The sequence below is a fragment of the Scyliorhinus canicula genome, unplaced genomic scaffold, assembly GCF_902713615.1.
Source record: "Scyliorhinus canicula unplaced genomic scaffold, sScyCan1.1, whole genome shotgun sequence".
Classification (NCBI taxonomy): domain Eukaryota; kingdom Metazoa; phylum Chordata; class Chondrichthyes; order Carcharhiniformes; family Scyliorhinidae; genus Scyliorhinus; species Scyliorhinus canicula.
In genome coordinates, this window is record NW_024055494.1 from 238,829 (window position 1) to 251,959 (window position 13,131).

Here is a 13,131-nt window from a genome sequence, read left to right on the forward strand (position 1 = left end):
AAACAGACACACAGCTGCCTGAATCCACCATCATGGGGTCACCTGGATTAGTGAATAGAGATAAGTGAATGTCCACTCACAGACAAGCTTTTTCAAAATGTCTCGATTTTCTCGGGAACGTATTGATTCCCTGCAGTGTGAGCTCAGCTTCTCAAAGCAAACCCAAGGTGAACCGATCCCGCTGTCTGCACTGGAAAGAAATGAACAAAATCTGCAGTTTGGCCAATAAGGGTTCGTTCGGGATTTGAACCCGGGATCTCTCACATTTTCATGCGCTAAATTCTCCCCGAAGTGAGAATCTTACCCCTAGACCAACGAGCCGATAAGAAGGAGGTGATTGAGGCAACAGATACTTTCATTGCCACCCACAGCCAATCAGATACCTGCGGAAAATGCTGGGAAATCTCAGGCAGTCAGACAGCTTTTGTGGACAGGGAAACAAAATTCATCTTTCACCTCCTTGACCTTCCATTGAAATCGGGAAAGGTTAGAAATGTAGTACGTTTTAACGAAGTGAAATCCCGGAGGGAGGAAACAGAACAACAGGAAAGGGCTCTGATAGGGGGCAAGTCAGGAGAGATTAAATGAAAAAAGGCCTTGGCTTTCGTAGCCACAGGGTGAAGTTAGCATCAAATCAGAGAATAACTACACCACAGAATGAGGCCATTCGGGCCGCCATGTCTGTGCCAGCTCTCTGTTGGCGCAATGGAAGAAACAAAGAAACAAAAGATATGTCTGGAGGAGCTATCAATGGCAGATTGATCAACAACTGCCGCTCGACACAAAGAACAAGTGGAACAAGATTGAAACCCAAATCTGCGATGTAAGGACACACAAAATGGGTGCAGCATTTACAGTGTGAAACTGCTGAACACACACTGAGTGTGAAAGCTGTATTGAGCCCAGTGGAAAGATGAGCTGCTGTTCCTCGAGTGTTTGTTGAGATTCTTTCGAACTCTGCACATGTGCTGTATCATTCTAGAAAACAGAATATTCAGTTTCACAGAAGCTTATTTCGTCTGTTTGCATGATGGCAATGTGGAACTCGAAACACAAACAGACCAGCCATGGTCTCAGTGAATAGCAGAACAGGCTGAAGGGACCGAATGGCCGACTTCTGCTTCTATCGCATCTGTTTGTATGTGCTACCGTGTGTGTATCATGCTATAAAACAAACCAGTTAGTATCACAGAATCAAATGTGGTCTGTTTGCATGATGGGAATGTGGAATTCGAAACACAAACAGGGCAGCCAGCTTATTGAACAGTAAGAAGTCGTTCAACACCAGGTTAAAGTCCAACAGGGTTGTTTCCAATCACTAGCTTTCGGAGCACTGCTCCTTCATCGGGTGAATGAAGAGGTGGGGTCCATAACCACATATATCGACAGTCAGTGATGCAAGGTGATACAATGAATGCCCGTCTTTGTATCATTGACTGTTGTCTATATATCTTGTGGTACAACCCACCTCTTTAGACACCTGAGAAAGCTCGTGTTTGAAACAAACCTGTTGGACTTTAAACTGGTGTTGGAAGACTTCATTACTGTGCCCACCCCAGTCCAACGCCGTCATCTCCCCATTTCATTGAATAGTAGAACAGCCTGAAGGGGCCGAATGGCCAACTTCTGCTTCTATTTCACCTGCTCCTATGTTTGAAAGCAGAGAGGAACCATTGACTGAGACAGCAACTTAAGGTGAATATTATGGCGGGTATTTGATGAGGAAACATGTGGCCATGTCGCCCTCTGGTGGACATGATCGGAACTTTACAGCGTTCGGACATTTGATGGAAACAGAAAATGAGAGTATCAGTTCCAGGGGAATAAATGCAGCAGGGGAAACAGAGCCTGCAGTTTGTCCATAAACATCACTGGCACCGACACCAGTTGAACGGGCAGGAAATAAAAGTTAGTTTTATCGGTGTGGTTCGTTGTTCATTGTGCAGCTCAGAGCGGGAAATACCTGCAGACAGGAAGGAGCTGGGAATTTCCAAACTTAAATTCATTCACTTGTTGTTTTATGTCCTGGTCAGTGTTACTCCAGCCTGGCCATTCACCAACTGCATTTCCCCACAAACAGACACTGGACACGATCCCACGACTGGGAGCCCATTCTTTCTGTTTTTCGGGATGACCTCCCAGGCTGGGAACAGCATTGGTGTATTTTACATTGTCACCAAATTCAACCCCGACTCTAATCCAATCCGCCCGGGGGGGGTCCTGGATCCTGAGAGAATTTCCCCCAGAGTTGTGAAGCACTTTGGGATAAATAGTCTGTGTGGCGTATTCAACCAATTTGTAACAGTTTCACTTCACTGTGGGCCAGTGGCGCAATTAACGCGCCTGACTACGGATCAGGAGATTCTAGGTTCGACTCCTGGCTGGCTCGTGGTAAACTTTTCGACATCAGTTTGCAAAGTCCATGAAAAATGCATATTGAATAACTTTAACCCAATTCAGTTGATCGTTTAGATTATTAGATTTACTTTTAGTAGCCTTTTTGACAAATTCCAGTGTATTCTAAAGAGACAGAATCTGACACAAATCAGGTGCTAGAAATGTTGGGAATGGAGGGTTTAGTGAGAGGGAGGAACTGAAGGAGATCAATATTGGCAGAATCATACAATCCCTACAGTGCAGGAGGAGACCATTCGGCCCATCGAGTCTCCACAGACCCTTGGAAAGGGCACCCTAACTCGGCCCACACCCCTCGTAACCCAGTCATTTCGCATGGCCAATCCACCCAGCCAGCTTTGCCCTTTGAGCCATTTAATTTCTGACTTGTGCCTGCTGTGGGGGGGGGGGGGGGGGGGGGAGGTGAGTTACTTACTGCAGGATTCCCAGCCGGTCTTTTAGTGTTAATCAATTTAATATATTAACAGAGACAATCCCAGCCTCTAAACTGCATCAATCGCCATTGAACGAACTGTTAATATTTGTGCCGAGTCAATATAGGAGCATCTGTGTTCCTGCTCAGTGTGCCGGGAATTTTCAGCACTTCTGCTTCTCCTGAATGCATTTTCCGGCATATATGAGAGCAAATGACATTTGCTTTGTCAGATATTATATTCAGGTAATAATCGAGAGCGGATTCACTGGGGGTGATAGTTGGTGTTGAGTTGTGTTATTGTCACTAAACTGGCAATGCAGAGAATCAGGCTGAAGCTCTGGGAACCGGGGTTCCACACGGCAGATTCACTCAGTTCAAGGGTTATTCGGGATGTGTGACAATAAAAATGTCACACAGGATGTCACACAGAATAAAAATGTCACACAACCTGGTGTTGTAAGACTTCTTACAATAAAAATGTCAATTATGCAACTTTTCCCAAACACTTAATCGAATGGGATTCGATAATGTATTTACGCGGTTACCAATCCAGGGTTTTTTAAAAGTGTAAAGTAAACATGACAACCACTACACCACATAAACAAAACACCGAGTTTGACCCTCTGACCGAGATCAGGAAACCTGCATTCTTGTTGCACTGAAGAAACTCCTTTTGAGGGAGTTCAATTCGGCTGAAAACTTAGAGAAGCGGCAGAGAAATTGATTTAACATTGTTATTCGAATCAGAAAATGTCGCAGCTCATTGGAAAACCATTTACACTTAACATGTGTGAATTCTCTGACCGATTCCTTCCAGTCCCCATAATGGTGGATTTTGTAGGATATCATTTGAAACGAGTGGAAGGTCATGGATTCTCTTAATGAGTAAACAGAAAACAGCAAGAATACAACTAATCGCCATAATGTTTCTGCCCGGTTTCGAACCGGGGACCTTTCGCGTGTGAGGCGAACGTGATAACCACTACACTACAGAAACTGCTGGCTGATGTTCACTCTAATGAGCCTGTGTAGAAAGCGGACACTGTTCTGTCACTCAGTCACACTTTGGGACCTTTGTTTTTTAGAATTCGGCTGTTCTCATTAGGAATGCTGCAGAGTTACTAATAAATCAATATAACCATAAAATGGCAAAACGCAATAAGTGGCACTTCGATCACCTCGACCAGCTTTTCAAAAGAACAATCTTTTTATTAGTCTCAATGTTTTTCTCTGTTTAAACGGCCTTGAGTTTTCTCCATTACAGCTGATCGTCCAATTCGCTTTTGAAAAAGGAATTTCTGTCGAATCCACGCCCGTTTGACTTAATGATCAAGTTTCACTGGACCAGAAGATGTGAACACGGAAATTATGTAGTTTACGATATAAACAATGTATAATCATGCAATTGATTTCATACCGAATTTATGAAGGTGTTTTTTTCCCGATCAAGCATCTTTTCATTATTTCTGAGTTGACATACAGAATTTAATTATATTTGATCTACAGCCTGTTCACAGAGTCTGTCTATTAGAGAGAGAATGATTTTTAGAACTTCACAAAGCCCTGTTGAGATCACTTTGCTGCAGTCCTCCACTTTATTTGGTTTGAAATGAATTTTCAAATGGAGAAGCAGTCTCAGGGTGGAATGATTTCTGCTCACTCAGTAATAACATCATTCTCATGTTGCTTCAAAAATATCAATCAATTTACTCAGTATCTGTTCCGTTACTCAAAACTTCATCTTATCCGACATTTATATCCTCATTTGAAAGCGAGACTCTGAAATATACATTGATTTGCAAACATGACTGACAAAAGAAAATAATTCGAGTCACTGGGAAATACAAACCCCCTTGTGCTCATGTAAGATTGAGCACAGCCAGCACTGAAATGAAATGGGATAGTTTTTCAGGTAGAGATTTGAGAATAATATTTTCATTATATTTGATTCCTTTTTGTTCTGTGTCTGAGACATTCTGACGCCTTCATCCCGTTCAGTCACAGAATCGCTTGTGTCTGTCTTTATGCGCATGTTTCAGACGGTGATTAAACCTGCATCTGTAAACCCATTCAATTCTGTTGTGGACTGAACGAACCGCTAATATGTGAACTTTGTCAAAATGCGAACATATTTTCCATCTCATTGCATCCGGATAATTCAGCATTTCTGATTTTGCTGAATGTATTTTGAGGCCGGGGTAAAAGTAAATAGATTTGGCTGCAGCACCCGAGATTCCGATAACTTCCAGCAACAAACTTAAATCTTTCTAACTTGTCTCACGTTTAATGTGAAAGATTTGATAATGTTTCTGTCCGGTTTTCAATCGGCAAATGTGATGACGTGTCCTCGTCATCGTTACTTCACAACAGATTTGAAATGGAGATGCCAATTGGATTTGATCCTTCCTTGTACAAGATGTGAACAATTCTGTTGGTCAAATCCCGTTAGTGAATATGAAAGGCGGCAGTGAGCAGATCCGCACAGAACCTCCTTTCCGCGTCTCTTTCTGCTTTACCTCCACAGGAACAAGTGATTTGTAACCATCTCTGCCATTTCCTCGGCTTCAATTACCATATTGCTGGCGTCTGTCTTTATGGGCAACATTACTGTCAGCATGAAATCAGACATTGCTGGATAGATTTAGCTGGTCTGCCAACATCTGTGGAGAGAAACCGAGTTTACCAGTACATCATTTAAATGATCCTTCACAGCACTAGAGGAGGGTAGGGTAGGAATGGACAGAATTATATAATTGAAAAGGGGCACAGGAGGTGGGGCAGAATAGAAGACCAGGTAGAATAGAAAAGAACAGAATAGAATACATGCATAATGAGGCCATTCAGCCCATCGAGTCTGCACCGATCTTCTGAAAGAGCACCCTAACCAGGCTCCCGCCCTATCCCTGAAACCCCGTAACTCAACCTAACCTGCACATCTTTGGACACTAAGGGGCAATTTAGCACGGCCAATCCACCTACAGATATGGAATCCCGACAGTGCAGATGGAGCCATTCGGCTCATCACGTCTGCATTGATCCTCTACCTAGGCTACCACTGAACTCCCTACCTAGGCTCACTACCACACCCAATCCCCGGAACGCCACCGAACCTGCACACCTTTGGACACTAAGAGGCAATTTAGCACAGCCAATCCACCAAAGCTGGACATCTTTGGACTGTGGGAGGAAACCGGAGCACCACGAGGAAAACCATGCAGACAAGGGGAGAATGTGCAAACTCCCAAGGCCGAATTGAACCTGGGTCCCAGGTGCTGTGAGGCAACAGTGCTAACCACTCTGCCGCGGTGCCGCATGGACAAATTTGTCAAGGAAATAATAGAGGGGTCTTTAAGGAATGAAGAGTATTAACGGTGGAAAATTGATGAGACAGCCGAATGTGAAATGGAAGCAACTGAACAGTGAAGAGCAGATGGGGGAGCTGTAAAGGCAGATGGGGCAGATGGGGGAGGCTGTAAAGGCAGATGGGGGAGGCTGTAAAGGCAGATGGGGGAGGCTGTAAAGGCAGATGGGGGAGGCTGTAAAGGCAGATGGGGGAGGCTGTAAAGGCAGATGGGGGAGGCTGTAAAGTGTCTAATAGGAAGCTGAGGTGTTGTTCTTCCAGTTTACATTGGGCATCACTGGAGCATTGGAACTGGCCTCGGATGGACACGTGTGTTTATGTCAGATTTCAGCAGCCACAGTATTTTGCTTTTATTAGTATTAGACATTTTTGATACAGAGTAACTATGTTTTTTTAAAAATAATTTTTATTAAGATTTTCACAAAATATAAACAAAACAATATCAACAGAATGACCATTGTATAAACCCTAGAACAACACCCACCCCCCTACAAAAGCAACCACTAAATCAAAAACAAAAAAAAGCAAACAACAGAAAGGAAAGAGATAACACCCGCCACATCCCACAAACCCATGTACACACTTCTCCCCCCCCCCCCCCCCAACCCCCCCCCCCCCCCCCCCCCCGAAATCCACCTTCGATGCTCCCTTGGACAAACTGATGTTTCCCCCCGTATCGGGGCCTCCATCGAGCCCCCCACTTCTCCCCTATGCCGTCTCCATTGCCTCCAAATTTTGAGGGTAGCCGCCACCACCGGGCTCGTGGTATACCTCGTTGGAGGGAGCAGCAATGGCACCGTTACCAGCGCTTCCAGGCTCGTGCCCACACAGGACGCCACCTCCATCCTCTTACACGCTGCCCCCTCCCCGTCGATTACCCACTTATGCATCATCACTGCGTTGGCAGCCCAGTAGTACCCACAGAGGTTGGGCAGCGCCAGCCCCCCCATCCCTCCCCTGTTCCAAGAACACTCTTCTCACCCTCGGAGTCCCATGCGCCCACACAAATCCCATAATACTCCTGTTGACCCTCCTAAAAAAGGCCTTCGGGATAAGGATGGGGAGGCACTGGAACAGGAACAAAAACCTCAGGAGCACCGTCATCTTAAAGGACTGCACCCTCCCCGCCAGTGACAGCGGTAACATATCCCACCTCTTAAACTCCTCCTCCATCTGCTCCACCAACCTTGTGAGGTTGAGCTTGTGCAGGGCCCCCCCAGCTCCTAGCCACCTGGTCTCCTAGGTACCTGAAGCCCTTCCCTGCCTGCTTCAGTGGGAGCCTACCAATCCCCTCCTCCTGATCCCCCGGGTGCACCACGAACAACTCGCTCTTGCCCAGGTTCAGCTTATACCCAGAGAAGCCCCTGAATTCACTAAGAATCCGCATCACCTCAGGCATTCCCCCCCCCCCCCCCCCCATCGCGTCCGCCACATACAGCAACAGGTCATCCGCATAAAGCAACACTCGATGCTCCTCCCCACCCCGCACCAGGCCCCTCCAGTTCCCTGACTCCCTCAACGCCATGGCCAGGGACTTAATTGCCAATGCACACAGCAAGGGGAACAGGGCGCACCCCTGTCTCGTCCCCCGGTACAGCCGAAAGTACTCCGACCTCCTCCTATTCGTGGCTACACTCGCCATCGGGGCCTCATAGAGCAACCTCACCCAATGGACAAACCCCTCCCCAAACCCGAACCTTTCCAACACCTCCCACAGATACCCCCACTCAACCCTATCAAAGGCCTTCTCCGCATCTAATGCCACCACTATCTCCGCCTCCCCTTCCAGAGCCGGCATCGTAATAACGTTGAGGAGCCTTCGTTAGTTGGTATTCAACTGCCTTCCCTTCACAAACCCCGTCTGGTCCTCGTGAATGACCCCCGGCACACAATCCTCTATCCTTGTAGCCAAGATCTTTGCCAACACCTTGGCATCTACATTTAGCAGCGAGATCGGCCTATATGACCCACACTGCAGAGGGTCCTTGTCCCGCTTCAGGATCAAGGAAATCAGTGTCCGTGACATAGTTGGGGGCAAAGCCCCCCCCCCCCCCACCCACCACTTGCCTCGTCAAAGGTCCGGACCAACAGGGGGCCCAACAGGTCTGCATACCTTTTATAAAATTCGGCTGGAAACCCATCCAGCCCCGGCGCCTTCCCCGACTGCATGCTCCCTATCCCTTTAACCAACTCCTCCAGCTCAATCGCTGCCCCCAGTCCCTCCACCTGCCCCTCCTCCACCCTCGGAAATCACAGCTTGTCCAAGAAGCGTCCCATTCCACACCCCTCCAACGGGGGTTCAGACCGGTACAGTTCCCCATAGAAGTCCCTGAAGACCCCATTAACATCTACCCCCCTCCGCACCATCTTCCCACCTCTATCCGTCACTCCCCCAATCTCCCTGGCTTTCGGAGCTGGTGTGCCAGCATCCTGCTCGCCTTCTCCCCATATTCATACACCGCCCCCTGTGCTTTCCTCCACTGAGCTTCCGCCTTTCTGGTAGTTAATGGGTCGAACCTGGCCTGAAGGCTATGCCTCTCCCCCAGCAATCCCTCCTCCGGAGCCTCCGTATATCTCCTATCCACCCTCACCATCTCCCCTATCAGTCTCTCCCTCTCCCTCTACTCCCCCCTCTCCCTATGGGTTCGGATGGAAATCAACTCCCCTCTAGTCACCACCTTCAATGCCTCCCAGACTGTCCCCACTCGGACCTCCCCATTATCGTTGGCCTCAAGGTACCTCTCAATACATCCCCAAACCCTCTCGGCCACCTCCTCATTTGCCAGCAGCCCCACCTCCAAGCACCAGAGCGGACGTTGGTCCCTCTCCTCCCCCAGCCCGAGGTCCATCCAGTGCGGGGCATGATCCGAAATGGCAATGGCAGAGTATTCAACATCCTCCACCCTCGAAACCAGCCCCCTGCTCAGGATGGAAAAAAAAATCCTCGAATAGGCCTTATGCACGTGGGAGAAAAACGAGTATTCCCTGGCCCTTGTCTCTCAAACCTCCAGGGATCCACCCGCCCCGACCCCCCCCCCCCCCCCCACCCCCCCCCCCCCCCCCCCCCCCACCACCCTCTGATCCATAAATCCCCTCAACACTGGCCTCCTACCCGTCTGGGACTTGGATCGATCCAATGGGGGATCCAGCACCGTGTTGAAGTCCCCCCCCATGATCAGGCCCCCCACCTCCAGGTCCGGAATGCGGCCCAACATACGCCGCATAAACCCCGCATTGTCCCAATTTGGGGCGTAAACATTCACCAACACCACCCGCTTCCCCTGCAGCTTGCCACTCACCATCACATACCTCCCGCCACTGTCAGCCACCACATTTAACGCCTCGAACGACACCCTCTTTCCCACCAGGATTCTTCTCATCCAGCCCTGAGTGAAATACTTGGCCCACCCATTCCTTCCTCAGCCGAACCTGGTCCACCACTTTCAGGTGTGTCTCTTGGAGCATGGCCACATCCGCCTTCAGCCCCTTCAAGTTCGCAAACACCCGGGCCCATTTGACCGGCCCATTCAGCCCCCTCACATTCCAGGTTATCAGCCGGATCAGAGGGCTCCCTGCCCTCCTTCCCTGCCGATTAGCCATACCCCATCCCTTGGCCACCCCCGGCCAGCGTCCCCCGCTCTGCCAGTTTCCCATGGCGGCTACTCCCCCCCCCCCTCCAGCACCCCCTGCATCCTCCAGCTCCTTCCTGACCGTTTCAGCAGCAACTCAGTACCCCCCCAGGCAAGGACCCCTCCTAGCCGCGCCCCTCCCTTCAGAGCACTCTCATGAGCCAGCTAACTTCTGCTGACCCCGGCGACTTCCGCCCTACCTCCGACTCCTCCCCACGTGGGACTACCCCTCCTCCTTCGTGCCCATCAGCAGGCCCTCCTCCTCTCCCCCCCCCCCCCCCCCCCCGGCTCTTGCGTGGGAAAATAAAAACCAGCAACGGCCTGCGCTTCTCAGCCCCGACTCGCCCCCACCATCCCACAGCGCGGAAAAACCCGAGAAAAGCCCGCGCTTTCGCCCTGCCCAACCCCGCCTCCACTAGGGCCACTCCCATTGCCTGTCCCCCCCACCAGCTCCCCGCACTCCCCGTTTACCTCCCTGCCCGAACCCATCCACCAGACCCATACAAAAAGACATAACAACATCACCCCACCCACCCTAAAGCCAACCCACATCTTGCATTAAACAGAGCAAACACAAGTACATTATCATACAAAATTCCCCATCTTAGACCCTCAGTTTGAGTCCAGTTTCTCGGCCTGCGCAAAGGCCCACGCCTCCTCCGGGGACTCAAAATAATGGTGCCAGTCCGTGTAGGTGACCCACAGATGCGGCGGCTGCAACATGCCAAAGCTCACGCTCCGTCTGTGGAGCACCGCCTTCGTCCAGTTAAACCCGGCCCTCCGTGTAGCCACCTCCGCACTCCAGTCCTGGAAGATCCACACCTCCGTGTTCTCCCACTTGCTGCTCCGCTCCATCTTGGCCCACCGGAGCACACACTCACAATCCACGAACCGGTGAAACCCACCAACACCGCGGCTCGTTCTGCTTGGGCCTCCTGGCCAGTATTCTGTGGGCCCCCTCTAACTCCAGGGGCCCCTGGTAGGATCCAGCTCCCATCAGCGAGTTCAGCACAACAACCACGTAGGCTGCCAGGTCCGACCCCTCGGGGGGGGGGGGAGGGGGGGGTTCGGCTGACAAGGGAGGGACATTTTTTGAGAAGCGGAGAAGAGGTCGGGGCTGGGCGCTGCCAGGAGGCGGGGCTACAGAGGCACGGGACAGGGACTGGGGGCAGGGCCTGGGGGCAGGGGCTGGGGGCAGGGGGCAGGCCCAGGAAAGGGGATGGCTGACCGGCGGGGGGGGGGGGGGGGGGGGGGCAGTGCCCCCCAAATAGGCTAGTCACGTGGGACGTTAGGGGGCTAAATGGGCCGATGAGGAGGGCAAAGGTGTTTGCGCATTTTAGGGCTCTAAAGACGGACGTGATAATGTTGCAGGAGACGCCCCTGAAGGTAGAGGACCAGATTAGGTTGAGGAAGAGCTGGGTTGGTCAGATATTCCACTCGGGGCTAGATACTAAGGCCAGGGGGGTCGCGATTCTGGTGAACAAGCGGGTGCAGTTTGAGGTGGGGAGTATTGTTTTGGATGGGGGAGGTCGCTATGTTATGGTTAGCGGTCAGCTGGAAGGGAGGAAGGTGGTCCTGGTCAACATATATGCCCCAAACTGGAATGATGCGGATTTCATAAAGAGGGTGCTGGGGAAGATCCCTGACCTGGATTCCCACAAGCTGGTTATGGGAGGGAACTTCAATACAGTTATGGATCCAGGCCTGGGCCGGTCGTGCTCAAAAACGGGCAGAGTGTCAGCAATGGGAAAAGAGCTGAGAGAGTTCATGGAGCAGATGGGGGGGTCGACCCATGGGAGTTTGGAAGGCCAACAGGGAAGGAGTTTTCCTTTTCTCGCACGTCCATCGGGTCTTCTCCCGGATCGATTTTTTAATACTGAGTAGGGATTTACTGACAGGGGTGGTGGATGGGCAGTATTCGGCAATCACCATTTCCGCCCATGCCCCACATTGGGTCGAGCTACAGGTGAGTGTAGAGAGGTTCCAGCGTCGCAATGAAGGCTGGATGTGGGACTGCTGGCGGACGAAGGGGTGTGCGAGAGGGTGAGGAAGTGTATACAAAACTACCTGCAGGTCAACGATACAGGGGAAGTCTCAGCAGCGGTGGTGTGGGAGGCGCTCAAGACAGTGGTGAGAGGGGAGATGATTTCTATCTGGGCTCAGAGTCAAGACGGACAGGGCAGAGACGGACCGACTGTTAGCGGAGATCCTGCAGATTGACAGGAGATATGCGGGGACCCCGAGTGCGGAGCTCTGGAGGGAACGGGGGAGGCTGCAGGCGGAGTTTGGGGTGGTGTCCACGGGTAAGGCAGGGGAGCAGCTCAGAAGGGCGAGGGGTGCGGTATATGAACATGGAGAGAAAGCAGCAGGATGCTGGCCCAGCAGCTCAGAAAGGTGAGGGGTGCGGTATATGAACATGGAGAGAAAGGCAGCAGGATGCTGGCCCAGCAGCTCAGAAAGGTGAGGGGTGCGGTATATGAACATGGAGAGAAAGCTAGCAGGATGCTGGCCCAGCAGCTCAGAAAGAGGGAGGCGGCTAGGGCAATAGGTAAAGTGGTGGATGGAGGCGGTAACTTGGTGGGGGATGTGGCGGGTGTGAACAGGGCTTTCAAGAACTTTTATAGCAAACTCTATAGCTCGGAGCCCCCCGCGGGGCCGGAGGGGATGAGACGCTTCTTAGATGGCCTGACATTCCCAAAAGTGGGTAAGGAGTTAGTAGAAGGGCTGGGCGCCCCGATCAGAGCTGAGGAGATATTTGAGGGCATAAAGGCCCTGCAGTCAGGTAAAACCCCGGGGCCGGATGGGTACCCGGTAGAATTTTATAGTAAGTTCTCTGGGATATTGGAGCTGCTGCTGGTCAAGCTTCTTATTGAGGCAAGGGACAAAGGGGTGCTGCCCCAGAAAATGTCGCAGGCCACCATCTCCTTGATTTGATAACGGGACAAGAACCCGGAGTCGTGTGGGTCTTATAGGCCGATCTCCCTTCTTAACGTGGACACTAAATTGCTGGCAAAGCTTTTGGCCACTAGGATTGAGGATTGTGTGCCGAGTGTTATTAGGGAGGATCAAACAGGGTTCGTTAAAGGTAGGCAACTGGTGGTGAATATAAGAAGATTTCTCAATGTGACCATGATGTCCCCAGAGGGAAAGGAAGTGGAGGTAGTGGTGGCAATGGACGTGGAGAAGGCGTTTGACCGGGTAGAGTGGGACTATTTATGGGAGCTGCTGGGACGGTTTGGATTTGGGGTGGGTTTTATTCACTGGGTCAGGCTGCTATATCAGGCCCCGGAGGCGAGTGTGAGGCCAACAGG

General features: G+C 50.9%; 1 non-coding gene across 1 annotated transcript; it reads right to left on the bottom strand.

Moving 5' to 3' along the window:
- Positions 1–3,754: 3,754 nt before the first annotated feature.
- trnav-cac lies at positions 3,755–3,827 on the bottom strand. Its single transcript has one exon. It is a non-coding gene; the product is annotated as a tRNA-Val (tRNA).
- Positions 3,828–13,131: the final 9,304 nt, after the last annotated feature.